Source organism: Cupressus sempervirens, chromosome 5, assembly GCF_028749045.1.
Source record: "Cupressus sempervirens isolate cs-2001-9-10 chromosome 5, ASM2874904v1, whole genome shotgun sequence".
NCBI classification, from domain to species: Eukaryota; Viridiplantae; Streptophyta; class Pinopsida; order Cupressales; family Cupressaceae; genus Cupressus; species Cupressus sempervirens.
In genome coordinates this window covers 555,285,334-555,305,237 of record NC_143122.1, presented here as the reverse complement: position 1 = coordinate 555,305,237, position 19,904 = coordinate 555,285,334, and positions in this window count along the sequence as shown.

The window sequence follows — 19,904 nt, the reverse complement described above, 5'->3', positions numbered from 1 at the left end:
AAATAGGACATTTGCCTTTTTCTGATAAAAAAAATTAAGATGTAAAAAAATGAATTATATTACTCTAATAATTTGAAATTTTTTTACGACAATAGATTAAATTAATAAAAATTAATAATATTATACTCAAAATTTTAAGTCTTAACCTTTATAAGATTTTGAAATTACCTTAATATAAGTCTATATCCAATCATTAAGATGACATTTTATTAAAATGTTTGATCTAAAATAAATGAAAAATATGTAAATATTGAATAGATTATATTAAATATTATAATTATAATTAAAACAATTTTTTACTTACATTTATTAAATTTTATTTTCAATAAAATAATGAACTATTCTATCTAATTCAATTATTATAACTCGTGATAAATACAAGTCACTATGTGACATTAGTTTTATAGTAAATAAAATATAAAAGATAAAAAAAAATTAACAATGTAAAAAATAATTTATAGTAAATTAAGGATAAATTTTTTTTATACATTCTTCAAATTAGCAGGTGTCATAGCTTTGATTTTCACTTTGGAAATTCTAATAACAACAATACTGATAATTTTAAAAATATAAAGTTTAGGTATTCTAAAGGCAATTAGATGTTTTAATATACCTAATAATAGGTGTAATATTAGGATAAACATTTCATATTATATCTTCTACAAATTATTCCTCCAAAAATTATTAATTAGATTTGTACAAAAATGAATAGTTAAGTCCATTTCTTGTTTGCAACATGATTTGATCTTTTCATCATATGTAGAATAAAATATATCATTTACTATTGGTCATGTACGAAGGTTAGAAAATCTATTGAAGTAGAGCTTCTTCATATTACTAAGCCCTTTTAATGCTCCATAAAATAGATGATAAACCTCCCATAACTAAAGGTTCGTTTATTGTAAAGACTACCCCTGCAAAGCTAATGCCACATTAGAAATCTCCATAAAATGCAGAAGGTAAAAGAGAGTCAAGGTAATTGGAATATTGACCAATCAACATAAATATTTAATTAACACTAAATTTAAAAGAATACATATACCAGATACTAGATACTAGATAGTCTAAACATGACAACCAAAATGAAATGAGCTCCAAAACTTGTTTAAGAACACAAGGGCGTGAATATTGTAGGAGTGCTTTACCACCCTACCACGAAGCTATTAAGCTTCCTTGGAATATTTCTTGATATGAAAGATACTCAACCTGACAACAAGGAAGTCTAAATAGGTAAAACCAAGAGAGGTAATCGAAATGTGTGGTTAAAATAAATCATGTCCATCTCATAAGAAGCATTCTTTCATTTTCCCAAAGTACATTGCTAATCACAATAACCACCATATTTCATAATGAAATGCAAGGAACATCCAACCATAAGAAATCTAAATGCAACCACATAGGAAGATCAAGGATTATTTAAGTGTGGAGTTTAAAACTGAAATCCAAATGTGCTATCTATGCATAGGCATTCCAAAAGTTGTCTTCAATTTAAGGTACCCATCTTTTGAGAATCAATCCCAATGCAACTTTATTACCACATGATAATATCAATTGTTCCTTTCTCATTATCAAAAAAAAATCAAAACACTTGTTGGAAGTGAACTGGTTGTAAGATTTAAGCATACATTTCTACCATAAGGTAATTTAGATTCCATCTAATCACACACTGATCATTTCAAGCCAACTAAGTTTTGACAATTAAACTACCCCAATTGTCTTATTCGTTGTCAATTCTTAAATAATTATCATTCAGTAGATTGAATCAACTTGATTTATAAATAGTATTCTATGCTTATATTATAATTTTTTGTGCAAAACCATACAAGAACATCATATATTGCTTTTAAGTTGATGTGGTCAACCACCAAATATTCTGTGTAGAAAATCAATTCACTTTTGAAAAGAGTACAAGGGAGAGAAAATCAGAAATAACAATTTGACAATAGATGTATAAGTTTGAACATAGAACAAAGAATAAGTAAAGAGTGTATTAGACTAAGAGTCAACCTGAAGTAGTAATGAAATCATGTTTTAGTAAAAGGAAGAAAGAACATTAGGAATCCATATTTCCTTGCCATGTACTTGGTACAAACTGAAGTGGATTTCATGCTCATTTCATGAATATAGATAGGGAGAAACAATAATTCCCTTTTGCATGTAGTTGTTTACTAGCCAAGACTCAACTTTACAAGAGTAAGTTCTTTCTAAACTTTCCACCCATTAAATGAACCAATGTGATTTCTTTTGTCCTAAAAATTTGAATTCTAAGTTGAGGAGAAAAGAACATATTTATTGAAGTTTTGACTATTGATTCTGGCACTACACATTATCATCAATTTCCAGTGAAGTCTTCATGAAATATACATTGCTTGGCAATGGTCAACTAATTTCCATTACAGGTTACACATGTTAGTTTCGAGAGGCTTAACCAACCAATTCTTTTGGTGCTTGTATGAAGTTCTAATCTAGTCAAACTAAATGGTTATTGCATTAAAGATGATCAAAGGCCTCATGTTTGTGAATGCATGTCGTGAAAGACCTTTGGAAATAAAACATCTATTTAAAAGGTCCCTGCCTCTTTCATGGTCTATCAGAATAAAATCATTTGCAGTGCAGCAAGGCTCTGGCATATCTTCAAAGAGGGGCTGAAAGACCAATAATTATCGAGATTCCAAAACATAAAAAATCATCCTGTTGAATTCATAATATAATGCAAAACTTTCAAACTTTGAACTAGCGAAAGATGGATTTGTTGTTTGTGTGTCATAATCTTGTGAACCAGTTGACTAAGACATTAATCTTTATCAAACTCATGCAATTCAAAACTCAACTGAGTACAAATTAACATTCATGTCTACCACAAAGTCTCAAGCCTTTGAAATAAATTTAAGTGGCAATCAAATCTACTCTTATCCATACCTATTTATTTTAGACTAGTATAAACTTCAACCAAAATTTTATAGAGGAGAAACCTGGCAGATTTCATATGAGAGGTTTAAAAATGGGAATTCCCTCTGGCTATGCAGTCACCCCTCTAGTTCCTTTGAAAAACCAAAGCCGTCTCCTTCTTCCCTGACCAATCATGGAATGCCTCCCTCTTTCTTTTCCTTAGCAAAAACAATTAATATATATCTTAATTCCAGGATGTTTTTCCCCCCTTTCCTTCCTATGATTTCCTTCCATAGTCTATGGATTAAGGAATTCTAAGAAGAGTCGACGCACATTCACTAAACTGAAAGGATAAATTTTCCCCCCCACCCCGCATGCTAGGCCCAACCTCTTTTTTCCTAAAATAGATTCCTAACTAATCTATTACTTGTTTCAAGAAATTGCCAGCAAGAAAGATTGGTGGTGCGCATTATTAGGTTTATAACTGACTATTTTTATTTTTTTAACAATTACCTTCAAATATAAAGTCAATTTAGATAAAATTTGGCCAATCCTGAGATTCACCAATCCACATGGTAGAGGGAACACTGCTTTATTAGGTGTAAAAGGAACGAGTTGTGACATCCTTCCCCACTTAGAAAATGCATCGTTCCTGATGCTTGGTCAATATATGCAACATAACCAAAGAGAAACTAAGAAATTCATTTGAAAGTAATCATATTCCAAATTTTATTGCTAAAGATAGTTCGCATACATAAATTCAAATTCTATCACACTTCAATAAGATTATCTTTCATCTACTTTAATCAAGTAAGAGCTTTCAATTTAAATAAAAATTATCATGCACACCTTTCAAAGACAACATCCACATAAATTGAAGTAATGTAATAAAAAAATAAGTAGACACACTTGACATAGGTAATGCATCAATTAATCATTTCAACGATACTTTCTATGTGAGTGTGTGAATTCCATAACCATTCTATAGTTTAAAAAGGTTAGGCTACCTCTCTCAAACAATATTCTCGCCTTTCTTATTATGTGTTGTTCTATCTGTTACATACATAGGAACAACATCCAAGCATCAGTCCATTGCATATCATAATTTAAATCAATGAAATATCAAATCAAACACTTCATTATCTTAATGATCCTCAAAATTAAGTATCAACTTACCTTAAAATCACATGATATCACCCACATACCTATACTTACCATATCCTCGCATCACATGGATTTGACCTCACTTTTAGATAATTCATATCTACTTCCTGCCATACTCATACATATACACTTAACATAATTTAGCTCATTCACAATGTCAATAGCTAAGGAGGTAAGTTTTCAGTTATAAATATCAAGAGTGAATATTTTTCTTTAAACTCATCTTTAATTACACCTTGATCGTCAGTAACAAAAGAATCAATCATACGTACCATCTAACATGTGGTGCTTGCTAGGTGAAGAAGTGTCTACCTCAATAAATCAGTGTCCACAAAACACAATCAAATGATGCAATAAGACGTCCACATATAAATTCATCAATGTACTCATCAACATTTTATCATAATTTTTCATACAAATGCTTGCAGAAGTTGACATACAATGTAATTACATCATAATTCATCATATAACTCAGAATTAATGATATACATCTAATCAATAAGATAAGTAAATGGACAATATGAGGGCCACATAGTCAAATGTATCAAGCAACATTGACCCAAAATTTTGCATCAATAGGTAATAAAACCAAATCCCAACAAGACATATTGACCAAAGGTCTAAGTTGGATGCATAATAGCTAAGTCTATGTCATACAACATATCGACTAGGAGTCAAACAAATAACTCAAGATGACCAAATCATTGATCATCATTCATTGACCAAGTTGACTAAATAAAATGAGTCAACAACTTTCTATAAGGTAGAAGTCACATGCATCGTGGATCATCACATATGCATAACGCCATTTCAAAAATATTATTAAAAGTAGATAAAAGACGGATCTATACATACCCTTTTACATTCTCATAGGAAGACCATATTTCCACACACTTTCCACATAGGCCACAAAGTCAAGTTAGGTTAGTCAAGAGTCGACTACACATAGTTGAATGAACAAGTAGATACAATATCTTCCAATTAATTAGGCAACTTCATTCTAGTTTCCAACTTACATGATGACATGATAGGTACAATAATAATTACATTTATAAGCCAATTATCGACCAAATTGTTGAGCACAACATATCATCACATGAATATGACATACATGAATATGCTAAAGAAGTTGACCTACATGTCAAACTTTATTTCATCATCTCTACGAACCATGTCCTACTAAATAATTTCTACATCATCAATTGCAAGAAACATGAAAATAATCAAGCAAAACCCTAGTTTGAATAGTCAATAACTATTTCATTACCGTAATCAAGGATTAAAAAATAACTACCCATTCAAGAATGTAACACATGACATTATCCAAGGATGTCGACCTACACATCATCCATCCATCAAAATGCATAGTTTAATAAATACACGAAGTATAATCTAAGCTTATCATACCTCAATGGACATCATAGAAAATGTCGACTTACATGTTGGACATGGAACAATAAGCACATCATACAAGTGCAACACCATCTAGCATATGATCTGCATCATTAAGTGAATCATCTAGGTATGCTCATCAGTCACTTGCAAGGATTAGTAAATCAATTTGTTTTATCAATTTAGTGACCTAGGTCCTCAAGCCCATCTTGTCACCATAGTATGCTTAACCAACATATAACCACAAGTTGTGATGTATGGCCTTCATGCTATTTAATCATCACATAAAACATGGTTGAGGTGTTTTCCTGCCCAACCATGAAGCCTTACACTTCCATGTGATTCTACCTAACTCGTAGAATACCCAACTTTGTAATGCCCAAATATTACCAATAAGAATTTCCTTGGGATCCTACCTAACTCATAGAATTACCCAACCCAAAAATGCCCTAGTAATACAAAAGGTACTTTCTTGGAATCCTACTTAACATGTAGAATTTCCAACTATGGAATGCCCATATAGTACCAAAGACATGAGGTATTTGGTGTAACCATGAAACATACTACTTCACACATATGTCTAACCCCACATATGCCCATATAGCCATAATCATGGATGTGGCAGGGAGATGAAACAAGGGCAACATAGCTTTGGCCAAAGCATTTTGGAGTGTCAGTATTACACTAACAAATAGAGTAGAAAATGAGAGCATCACTTCTACCCCTCCCTGTTTGTCCACATTTAGCACCCACATTGGAAGGTAAGCTTTCCAAAATAAAAATAAAATAAAACAAATGCAAAAAAGAATGACATGGTCTTCACAATCTACTCCTTTCAACATCCTATCAATGTTCCACACTTAACATGATAGATGACATCACTTTCAAATCACAAGACTAGCATCATCAAAAATACATAGACACCCTAGCCACCTCAAGATCAAAGAAATCTTGAAAACAAGATTCATAATTCTCAATTCAAAGTCCAAAAAAGAAGTACAAAACCAAAAATAAAATTGAACAGGAGTCACAGTGAATAGGTCACATAAGAAATTAGTGGCTCAGTGGTCACAAAGAACATAAAATATCAAGCTAGTCCTTCATCACATCAAAGTTCATGAAACTAAACATAATAAAATGAAAACCCAATTCACTTAAAGCACAATGACTCTCACTAGTCACCAAGAGGGAGTAGATGTTTAATGACACCTTGCGTCCAAGGTTTGTCAAGAACATAACAAAACTTCACATGCATCACATGCAATTTATCTTGATAATAACACATTTTTAAATGCATAAAGGAATATGCAATACTTTTGCAAATAAAAGCCATGTTCTTCCTACTTATCATACTAGGTTACTCAATGAACCTCATGAATCTGGCATAAAATAAAAAATAAATTATTGCACCACATGTGCATCACATGTCATTTACACAATAAAAATACATTTCAATTGCTATCACAAGCCAAACCTTCATTTGGTAGCCACTCATAGCCTAGTGTAAAAGTCAACCAGTATTTGACTATTTCAACAGTTAACAAAATTTGACACTCTTCTGGCATCACAGTTACAAGAAACAAATACTTCAAATATAATATAGAGATATGCATATTATACCACCACATAATTTAAATCAAAATATAATCATAACCATATGAGATATGATAATTACCAATCACTGCATAAACTTTCCATTTTTGACAATCTTTAAAGGAATACAATTTCAACTCAAAAATTATGACATGCATAAGGCGCATCATATCCTTCTATGTCAAAAGAAATAATAACTGAGGGACACAACATGCAATCCATGTCATCAACTCATACAACATAAAGTAAACTAGTTGACTTACAATTGTGTGTGTTTAGCATAGTGAACTCAAGGCCCAAGTGTGGAACCAAGAGCTCTGATACCATATATAAAGATTGCCCCTACAAAACCAATGCCACATCATAAATCTCCATAAAATGCGAAAGGTAAAAGAGAGTCAAGGTAATTGGAATATTGACCAGTCAACATAAATATTTATTTAACGCTAAATTTAAAAAAAATACATATACTAGATACCAGATAGTCTAACCATGACAACCAAAACGAAATGAGCTCCAAAACTTGTTTAAGAACACAAGGGCGTGAATATTGTAAGAGTGCTTTACCACCCTACCACGAAGCTATTAAGCTTCCTTGGAATATTTCTTGATATGAAAGATACCTAGCCTGACAACAAGGAAGTCTAAATAGGTAAAACCAAGAGAGGTAATGGAAATGTGTGGTTAAAATAAATCATGTCCATCTCATAAGAAGCATTCTTTCATTTTCGCAAAGTACTTTGCTAATCATAATAACCACCATATTTCACAATGAAATGCAAGGAACATCCAACCATAAGAAATCTAAATGCAAGCACACAGGAAGATCAAGGTGTCATGTCCCCTTTTCAAATAATTAAAAATAATAATCTTTGCTAAGGCAGGCAGGCCCAAAAAGGTGAAGTTTTGGAAAAAGGGGATAATCTTTGGAAGCTAATGGACTAATAAATGAAAATTATTATTAAAATATGTTTTATTAACCCCTCTTGGACGTGAGTTAGGGTTATGCCCTCTTTTAAGGGGTTTGGAGGCATTTTGGGCTCATTCCAAAACTTGATTTTTGCTCATTTCTTTGTTATTCTTCAGAGGCTGCCAAACCTGTGGAGAAGGAGACCCAAGAACGGGAGTTTGCAAGTTTCTAGGAAGGCTAAGGACGGGAGTTTGAAGCCATTCCATGTGCATGCTCATGCAGAGTTTTCCTTTGTGCTGAACAGTGCAGATTTGTGGTTTTTCGGGTGTGTTTTTTTGTAAGAGTTTGGTGTTTCCGGTTGAGTATTTCATATCAGTTTGGGTTGCTGCTGTATTTCAGACTATTATATGTTAAAATAGAGCTGAATATATGTATTTGGTCGTGATTATACTTCTGTGATAGATTATTAGTATTTTTTGTGGTGTTTTCGGACTATTCTATGTTATTTTCGGGAGCCCGATGAGCATTGTTTTTATCCTCCATTTGGGAGCTGTTGTGTAAATGTTATACAGATCTGAAAATGTCATTTTGTAGGCTCTTATACTATTGAAATTTTTATAAAAATGCCCACTTTCAGATTTACTAATAAAATGTGAAGCTGTGAAGTTTTTGGCACTATTTTTGGCATACCCGATTTGGGGTTTATTGAGAAATTGGTGGATCTTTGAAAGATTGGTTGTTTGATCTTAAAGATCTGATTAGAGGCTTGAAATATCATATAAAATCAGAAAAGGGACATTTCAGTAGTATCAGAGATATGATCTTGCCAGCCTGAGGGTTTGTAGAAGTTTGCATGTCAATTTTGACAACTACCCAAATCTTGCATGTTGCTTCTAATCAGTTGCATGCCAAAATCTATGGTTGCATGCTACTTCTAATCATTTGCATGTTAGTTCTTGGTGAATTTGGTGGTTGCATGTTGCTTCTAATTAGTTGCATGTCAAAATCTATGGTTGCATGCTACTTCTAATCAATTGCATGTTAGTTCTTGGTGTTTGAAGAAGTTATAACCTATTGGGGTTACACTCTACTTTATCCAAAATGGACAGGTATAGTACAGAGTCTCAAAGGACACGATCTTGGACAATTGATATCCAGAGTTAGAACAGTAGAAAGGATGGTTATTTAGACATTCGAGATAAACTTAGGAAAATAAGCCATGACATGTCTGAACAGTTGGTTGAGCACCACCGTATAATGAAAGACATGTTGTCTGACCCAGCTAAGGTGGATAAGTTGACTGGATTTCTATTTGGCAGATTTTCTCACAGGGCAGATGACACAATTACCAAGAACTTGCATGAGGAGTTTGAGAAACTAGCTTATAGCTAGGCTGAGGTCTCAGATTCTACTCCACCACAGGAGGTAGTAAGAAAGGATATTACGCAGATTGATAGTAATGGTCAACTTGATACTCAAATTGAGACAATTGTATACAGGTCGTCAAAGGGTGATGTCACAAGTATTCAGGATGATATAGTTACAATAGGTAGTGACTATAGTGTAATGGGTTCAGATGATGATTATGAGGATGTTGTTGTGCATGATGGTGAGATACCTGGTAGAGATGAGCAGACATTGAGCATTCATGACTTTGCTGAGAAAGAGTACCAGGCACAGTTAGATGCTTCGACACATGAGGTTGAGGCTGGTAGTACTTCAAATGATTTGTCCAGCCAGCTGAAAGTGAACAAAGACAATATTTTGACTTTATTATCTCATCATGACAGGTATGTGGAGTTAGTTGGTATTGGTCATATTACTCAGGTGAGGAGTTTTCTTGAGTTACCAGCTGATTCTAGTTTACAGATATAAACTCGAGATTGTTATATTGGCATTTGGGATTCAATTGATTGGAGATCTTTAACACTTTTTGGTAGCAGTGTTTGTTTGGGTGCTATCATGGATTTGATTAGCAGATTGCACGGTGTTGTCTTTTCTTGTGCCAGCAGCTTGTCCGATGCTGGTATTAGTTTTTATACACCAGTGTTGGGCTTTGTTCATATATCCAATTGACCATACTTGCTGGAATGTGTTGATGATCTTTCATATTTGGCAGTGTGTACAGATGAGTCCCAGGATCATATTGGCATTGATGACATCCAGGAGGATGCAGTGGATAGTTTTGAAGACTTAGTTTCCTTGGCAGTTTCTTTTGGTACAGAGGAGTTAGACATCAGTGCTACAGTTTTTGATACTCCATATGTTGATATCAGCTTTGGAGTTGATTCACAGGATATGGATGGTAATACTCTAGAGACTAGTAACTTTGAGGATACTCCTTTAGACAGTGCATCAGAGGAGGTTTGTAGGAGACAGTCTAGCCAGTGCCATCATGTGTCTAATCAGTTAAGAGTTAGTGAGCGAGAAATTGCTATCGCTTTCCATCATTTTGATGCTGCTCGTCAGTTGTTAGCCATTTATGGATGGGGTTCTCCTACTAGTGATGAGCAGGGAGGCAGTTATCTTTCCTTGACAGAGTTTCACTCTTTATGGGAAGCTATCCAGATTCTAAGACAAGATTATATGCAGTTGGTAGCCGATAGAGATTATCTTATGGAGTGGGGCAGTACATCATACGATGCATTGTTGGCCAAGGAAGATGAGGTGAGTGAGCTTACTCAGCAGCTTGAGGTGACTTTTGAGATTCTTGAGAGTACACATTTGGCTTTCAAGGAGTCACAGTTTCATTTGGCTAAGGTGACCATGGAGTTAGAGCAACTACAGTCTTTACTAGATTCTATACAGTCACAAGCTATGGTGTCTGGTGATCCGAGGATGTCCATGGTCGAGATTGTCAAAGACAGTGGAGATGGGGATGCATCCATCCTTGATACTAACATTGGCATATCGGGTTTGTCCCCACTAGAGTTAGGTTTAGTTGAGTTGGGTGCTGCAACAGATTGTTGTGGTATGCCTGACATGGTGGTGACCTCTAGTACTAATGGCACGAAGATTAGAGATGATGTATAAAAGACCATGTGTGATGTTGGTGAGCCGACAGTTGGCATCGTTCTTGCTAGTAATACTACTCCCTTGGCAATGTCTTCAGAGGTAGTAGTCAGTTCCAACTTGGTTAGTGATCAATTGTAGTTAGTTACATCTGGATTGCAGTCTGAGCCACTGACTGAAATTGGCACATTCTATCGACATTACATTGTGAGGTATGCTCATCAATTCACCTTTGATGACCATGTTGATGAGATGATGATACAGAGATGTACTTTGGTTCCTAGTGCTTATCATCAGTTATGGGATAGTTTGATGCCTCAGGATGAGAGTTGTGATGGGCACGACATGGTGATAGGTCTTGCAGTTGATAGCTTGATAATACATGACTTAGAGAATGAGTTTTGGAGTGATGCTTCAGCGGGTGTTGTTATTGATTCTACTCCTTTGGCTATGACATCTCCTGACTTAGCTGGTGATCAGTCATAGTGGGTTGTATCAATTGTTCATGGTGAGTTGTTGACTGAGGTTGGTTTTTTTTATCAACATTATATTGCAGGGTATGTACATCAGTTAGCATTTGATCCTTGTGCTGAGGAGTTGATGGCAGACAAACTTGGTTTGGGTTCCATTTCTTGTTGTTTATCTTGTGATGGTTTTTCACCATCAGGGGTGCATGGGAGTTATGGTTATGAGATAGTGGCCAGTGATCTGCAGAGTTGTGTTGACTGCAGGAGTTGTACAGTGTGTGGATTCTCCATACTTGGTACAGTTTCATTCAGGAGCATTCACCATTGTTGCAGAGTTGGATTGTACATTCCGTATAGGCCAGTGGGATGCGTTGATGGTATTTACTATGTTGGCAATTTGATTTGTCCACTTTACTTGAGTTTTCATGTTCTAAGAGTTTGTGTCTTGTGGGTTTCTGACTGTGAAAGTTGTGACTTTGGAGTTTGGTTGAGTAGTAATTGTCAGTTTGATTATGGATTCCTCTTGGTTATATTGCAAAGGATATTGCAGGAGCCTATGTTAATTGACAATAGTATAGTTCATGACTACATTTGGGATCCAGGTGGATTGATTGGTCTATTGTTCAGCCATTGCTTGAGGACAAACAATATTTGGAAGGGGAGGACTTGTCATGTCCCCTTTTCAAATAATTAAAAATAATAATCTTTGCTAAGGTAGGCAAGCCCAAAAAGGTGAAGTTTCGAAAAAAGGGGATAATCTTTAGAAGCTAATGGACTAATAAATGAAAATTATTATTAAAATATGTTTTATTAACCCCTTTTGGACATGAGTTAGGGTTATGCCCTCTTTTAAGGGGTTTGGAGGCATTTTGGGCTCATTCCAAAACTTGATTTTTGCTCATTTCTTTGTTATTCTTCAGAGGCTGTCAAACCTGTGGAGAAGGAGACCCAAGAATGGGAGTTTGCAGGTTTCCAAGAAGGCTAAGGATGAGAGTTTGAAGCCATTTCATGTGCATGCTCATGCAGAGTTTGCCTTTGTGCTGAACAGTGCAGATTTGTGATTTTTCGGGTGTGTTTTTTTGTAAGAGTTTGGTGTTTCCGGTTGAGTATTTCATATCAGTTTGGGTTGCTGCTGTATTTCAGACTGTTAGATGTTAAAATAGAGCTGAATATATGTATTTGGTCGTGATTATACTTCTGTGATAGATTATTAGTGTTTTTGTGGTGTTTTCGAGCTATTCTATGTCGTTTTTGGGAGCCCGATGAGCATTGTTTTTATCCTCCGTTTGGGAGCTGTTGTGTAAATGTTATACAGATCTGAAAATGTCATTTTGTAGGCTGTTATGCTGCTGAAATTTTTATAAAAATGTCCACTTTCAGATTTACTAATAATATGTGAAGCTGTGAAGTTTTTGGCATTATTTCTGGCATACCCGATTTGGGGTTTATTGAGAAATTGGTGGATCTTTGAAAGATTGGTTGTTTGATTTTAAAGATCTGATTAGAGGCTTGAAATATCATATAAAATCAGAAAAGGGACATTTCACAAGGATTATTTAAGTGCAGAGTTTAGAATTGAAATCCAAATATGCTATCTACACATAGACATTCAAAAAGTTGTCTTCAATTTAAGGTACCCATCTTTTGAGAATCAATCCCAATGCAACTTTATTACCACATATTAATATCAATTGTTCCTTTCTCATTATCAATTCATAAGTACAAAAAAAATCAAAACACTTGTTGGAAGGTGAACTGTTTGTAAGAATTAAGCATACATTTCTACCACAAGGTAATTTAGATTCCATCTAATCACACATTGATCAGAATTTCAAACCACCTAAGTTTTGACAATTAAACTACCTCCAATTGTCCTATTCATTGTCTGTTCTTAAATAATTATCATTTAGTAGATTGAATCAACTTGATTTATAAATAGCATTTTATGCTTATGTTCTAATTTCTTGTGCAAAACCATACAAGAAAATCATATATTCTATAAAGCTTTTAAGTTGATGTGGTCAACCACCAAATATCTCCCTATTCTATGTGTAGAAAATCAATTCAATTTTGAAAAGAGTACAAGTGAGAGAAAACCAGAGACAACAATTTGACAATAGATTTATAAGTTTGAACATAGAGAATGAAATATCCCTTACTATAAAGGGCACTAAATCCCAATCTTGTACTGTGGCAATTCGTCAAATAATTTGCAAACAAGCTCTGATACCACTGAAATAACCCCGACAGGTTATTGCTTTCTCCAGCACCAAAATCTTAAACTTCAATGGTTAGGCATTTCGTCAAACAGTTATCAACCAAGGTTGTTTAACGAACTAGTTACAAACTGATGTCAAATTCTATTCTCGTAATCAGAGTTGTACTAATTCCCTATGAGATTGGTCATGAATGGAGTAATTTCTCACATAATTCACCAAGACATATCAAATGCAAAATGTAATCATACCTTCAATGTTCAGGGAGGAAGTCTTATTTCAATCAAATGTTACTATGCTTGACCATAATCCAATTTCCAAACCATAGCCCTGACTTATTGCTTATTGTAAGATTTGAAAACTGGATAATAACATGCTAAGGTTCTGGCTTCTGACATAGCTCCAAGCGACTTTGTCCAGTACCTACATTAGAGAGTTTTCAATGCAACTCTTCCACGCATTAATCATTATGGAGATCGAAAGGATGTCCAGCCAAACAAGAAATGTTTTCCCTGATTATAGTTTGACAGTTTGGGTCAATACTTCCACAATCTAGGTCGGCACTTTATCCAGCTGCCAAGCATGAATCAGAATGATTTCCCGTGCCTTATTCGTTGCCTTATTAATTCTGGATTGGAAAGCCAAACTACTAGTATCGTGGATGTTAATAATGAGTCCGGATCAATTGAACACTGTTCAAATTATCTCCAGAGAAATCCCGATCTCTGTGCTTTTTCATTTGGTTGGGCCCATGGACATGTAGACATTCGTTCTGATGGTAATCTTTGCCAACACCTCGATCACTGCTCCAACTACCCTTGTTATCGCTGGATCTTTGCTGCGTGCCTTTCTGTGTTCTTCCGCTAGATGATGATACCCGCACTTGTAATTGTTTCACCGGCCCCTCAGTGACCCTGGGTGGATTGATCAAAACCTTGTTTCTTAACTCGTCCCCTTCCAAACTGTAGGTGATCTATTGCGACTTATGACGTTGTGCCCAGATTCTATCGAGTGCCCTTATTCAAGATGCTAGTACTGATTACAGACTCGTCGTTGATACTCATATGTTGCAGAATTAAAGAGTTGTGATGATCACATAGATGACGAATGCCTGCCTATGATCAGGAATGGTCTAATACTATCTTTCAAACTGAATGAGACACTCGTTCCCTGATAATCAAATGTCCCTAGTCAATAAGTGCTTATCCGTAAGTGACATTTGCCTTTCGTCCAGGTTCGGCTTTAACGATTTGTGGCAGTGCCGCTGGAAGATTGACTTGGAGACTCGCCTTCTTTCCTAGATCTGTTCAATACTGCAACTGATCCTGTAAATCCTAGATTATATCTTCGAATATCAACCCTCAGAAAGATCCCCCGAAATTGTTGGTCTTGAGCCACAGATTCTGTCCTGATGAAATGACTGATTGTCACCTCCAATCTGCAATAATTCAGATGATATTTCACACCCTCAAAATTGCGTACCTATTGAGAGTTATCGTTCTCAACGGCCAACTATGACAACTGCGAAAACCCTAGGTTCCACAATGCACTTGTGATTAAATCACAATCTGAAAATCAAAGAGAGATAATCAACTGCCTGATTCGAATGGAGCCCCGGGGTGCCTATTTATTCTTTCCTCTCCATCTTCTCCAGAGACTTCTAGAACATTTTTTATCTTATCTCTTAAGTGACTTTATTAAATATTTTTATAATCCAAGTCACTTTATTAAATATAAAGTTATCTTTTAATGTTTATTTATTTAATTAAAATAATTAATTAGTCGTCCTTGGACAACCAGTATTAATTAAATTAATTAAATCGAACTGTTACCAAAAATTGGGGACATGACAATCCGCCCTTCCTGAAATTGCTTGTCCCCAAGCAATCGCTGAACCATGAACCAATTAGTCTGCCTGGATCCCAAATGTAAATCTGTGTATCATCCCAATCCGCATCATACTCCCATGGAGAAATCATCAATACCAGTAACTGAGAAACTGTACTCAACATCCAAACAACTGACACTTCTGATGAAATCATCTGAAAACCAACTGTAGATGCCGGTAGAAGAAAACATTCTGTGGAACTCAAGCCAACTGAAACATCAACTCTATCAAAACTCAAGCCCCTGTCAAAAAGACACCTGCACCCAACTGCATTGTAGATATGACAACAGCCATAGGTACCTGAATCATTGCCATCAAATCCAATCTCTGAAAAACTACTCCAGGTGTGTCGATGCTGCAGGCTGAGTAACTTGCTACTACCAATTTTATTTTCAAAAGATGGTGCCAATCTATCCCCTAATGGATGGTAAGAAACTGGAGCCAATCTACATCTGCGTGAAATAAAATCTTCTATCTCTGTGTCAAAAGAAAAATGATGAGCGTACCCTACCGTATAATGCCGGTAAGAACCTCCAAACTCTGCTGCTGGCTCATCATCACTGAACTGGGAATCAACAGATGGCTCCATTTTCTGACTCCGAGTGACTGTAGGCTGGATAGGATCCCGTGCATTCTGCTCAAAAAACCCTTCCTCGAGATCCTTGTGAGGTAGCATAGTAGCAAGGACCCCTATAATCTTCTCAACCAATCTGCAAATAACACTAGTATCTCGGATGAGAACACCTTCTGTCACTTTATGCAAGTCCAAATGAACACATGCACTATCCATCAAATACTCCATGAACGGTTCAGTGCAATAAAAATTATATGAGGAAACATTAACATACTCCCCTTTACACCACATACTCCCCTTTACACCACAACTGGTCCTTCTGTAAGGGTGGCATATTCAACTGTACCACACTATCAACTATTTGAGAAGAATCAATCTGGAAACTAGACTCTACAGGTATCTCGAACTCATTAGAACCAGCGCTTTCCAAATCCTGGACATGTGTGTCAACATGCTCCTCAGTAGAAACTGCAGGAGTGTACTCACCACCAACCACCTCAATAGACAAATGAACTGGGTCTGGGGCTGGTTTTGACTGCAAATCCTCCAACTCCACGGTCACCTTCTTTAACTGAAGTTGCGACTTTTGTAGATCTCGCTGTGTGTCCTCTAAAATCTCAGTAGTCGCTGTGAGCTCCTGGAAAAGCTCGCTCACCTCTTCTTCACGATCCAAGAGTGCCTCATAAGCTGTACTTCCCCACTCAACCAAGTGATCACGGTCGGCTACCAATCGTAAATAATCCTGCTTCAAAATCCGAACAGCTTCACGCAAGGCATGAATCTCTGCCAAAGAAAAGTAACCACCGCTGGACTCATCTGTCATAGAAGAACCCCAACCAATAACAGTCAACAACTGACGAGCAGTATCAAAATGCTCACAAGCGATAGCAATGTCTCGTTCACTAACTTTCAACTGGCTAATCACATGATGGCTCTGGCTAGACTGTCTTCTATAAACTCCTTCTGACGCATTGCCTAAAGGAGTGTCTTCAAAGATACTGGTCTCTGGATTATTACCATCCATATTTTGCGAATCAACTCCAAAACTCATATCAACATCCAAAGTGTCAAAATTTGTAGTTCTGCTGTCAAGCTCTTCTGTACCTAAAGAAACTGTCAAGGAGGCTGAATCTTCAAAACTGTCCACTTCATCGTCCTAGATGTTATCAATGTCGAAACGATCCTGGGACTCATCAATATACCCTGTCAAATATGAAAAATCTTCAACACCTTTTAGCAAGAATGGTCGTCTGCATATATGAACCAAACCTAACATCGGTGTATAAAAACTAATACCAACATCGGATGTTCTGTTGGCACAAGGAAAGACAACACTGTATACTCTGTTGATCAAATCCATCATAGCATCCAAATAATCATGGCTACCATAAAGTGCTCTCCAGTCAACTAAATCCCAAATGCTGCTAAAACATTCTCGAGTCCATATCTGTGAACAAGGAACAACTGGTAACTCAAGCAAACTCCTTACCTGAGTAATGTGACCAACTGGCTCTACGAACCTGTCTGACCTTGTCCTTGTATCCTGGATGTGAGTGCTAGATGAATGCGCAACATTATCAGCAACCACATATGTCCCATCAAATGTAGAAAGCTGAGTGTCAGACGTGCCAGATGAAACTAAGCTTAGCTCCATGCCATGCTCATTCCCATGTCTCTCCCAGTCCTGTAAAGCCAAAGGAGTATTTACCAAGGTTGCTTGATTGTCCTTAAGCTCACGAGAAAGCTTGGAAACTTTTTCCTCCTTCCTCCTCAAGGCATCTGAATAGTCTTTGGTAAGGCTAAGAAGATGGTCACGGTCTGATAGAAGATGTAAATAGCTTGACTTCATGGTTCCCATTCCTTCACTAATTGCCTGTAAGTCAAACCAAGAAGATTTTTCCTGAACTCCCTTATGTCTTCCTTGTAACTGAATCATTCGGATGTGCTCTTCTATCATCTCCCGCATCCTGTCATGATGAGATAAAGAAGCCACAATACTATCTTTGCTTACCTTCAGCTGGCTGGACAAATCATGTGAAGTACTGCCATTCTCATCTGCATGTGACGAAGCATCTAACTGAGCTTGGTACTCTTTCTCAGCAAAATCATAAATGCTCGATGTCTGCTCATTTCCACCAGGTATCTCATCATCAACATCCTTATCATCATCTGAACTCGCCTCACTGTAATCATTGCTTGTTGGAACCAAACCACCCTGAGTACTTGAGACATCACCCTTGGGAAACTCATATTCAACTGTCTCATCTTGAGTATCAAGTTGACAGTTATTATCCATCAGCGTAATATCCTTCACCACTTCTTCCTGTGACCGAACTGAAGCCTCTGACCGGTTGCACACTTGTTCCTCGAATTCCTCATTAAGGTTCCTAGTAACATCTCTCATTGTATCAGTCAACGCTTTGTGAGAAGATTTGACAAAACAAAATCCAGTTGATTTATTCACCTTAGCTGGGACGGACAGCCTGTCAATCATACGGTGGTGCTTAACCAACAGTTCAGACATGTTATGTCTGATTTTTCTGAGCTCATCCTGAATGCCTGAATAGTCCTCCTTTCCACAATTTCGACTCTGAATACTATGTCTATTACTTGTCCAAGATTGTGTCCTCGGAGACTTTGTGCTGTACCTGTCCATCTTGGTTGAAGTAGAGTGCTGATCACTCATGTAATTCGGTTTTCACCCCACAGGATGGCAAGAAAACCGCTTTGATACCATTGAAATATCCCTTACTATAAAGGGCACTAAATCCCGATCTTGTACTGTGGCAATTCATCAAATAATTTGCAAACAAGCTCTGATACCACTGAAATAACCCCGACAGGTTATTGCTTTCTCCAGCACCAAAATCTTAAACTTCAATGGTTAGGCATTTCGTCAAACAGTTATCAACCAAGGTTGTTTAACGAACTAGTTACAAACTGATGTCAAATTCTATTCTCGTAATCAGAGTTGTACTAATTCCCTATGAGATTGGTCATGAATGGTGTAATTTCTCACATAATTCACCAAGACATATCAAATGCAAAATGTAATCGTACCTTCAATGTTCAGGGAGGAAGTCTTATTTTAATCAAATGTTACTATGCTTGACCATAATCCAATTTCCAAACCATAGCCCTGACTTATTGCTTATTGTAAGATTTGAAAACTGGATAATAACATGCTAAGGTTCTGGCTTCTGACATAGCTCCAAGCGACTTTGTCCAGTACCTACATTAGAGAGTTTTCAATGCAACTCTTCCACACATTAATCATTATGGAGATCAAAAGGACGTCCAGCCAAACAAGAAATGTTTTCCCTGATTATAGTTTGACAGTTTGGGTCAATACTTCCACAATCTAGGTCGGCACTTTATCCAGCTACCAAGCATGAATCAGAATGATTTCCCGTGCCTTATTCGTTGCCTTATTAATTCTGGATTGGAAAGCCAAACTACTGGTATCGTGGATGTTAATAATGAGTCCGGATCAATTGAACACTGTTCAAATTATCTCCAGAGAAATCTCGATCTCTGTGCTTTTTCATTCGGCTGGGCCCACGGACATGTAGACATTCGTTCTGATGGTAATCTTTGCCAACACCTCAATCACTGCTCCAACTACCCTTGTTATCGCTGGATCTCTGCTGCGTGCCTTTCTGTGTTCTTCCGCTGGATGATGATACCCGCACTTGTAATTGTTTCACCGGCCCCTCAGTGACCCTGGGTGGATTGATCAAAACCTTGTTTCTTAACTCGTCCCCTTCCAAACTGTAGGTGATCTATCGCGACTTATGAC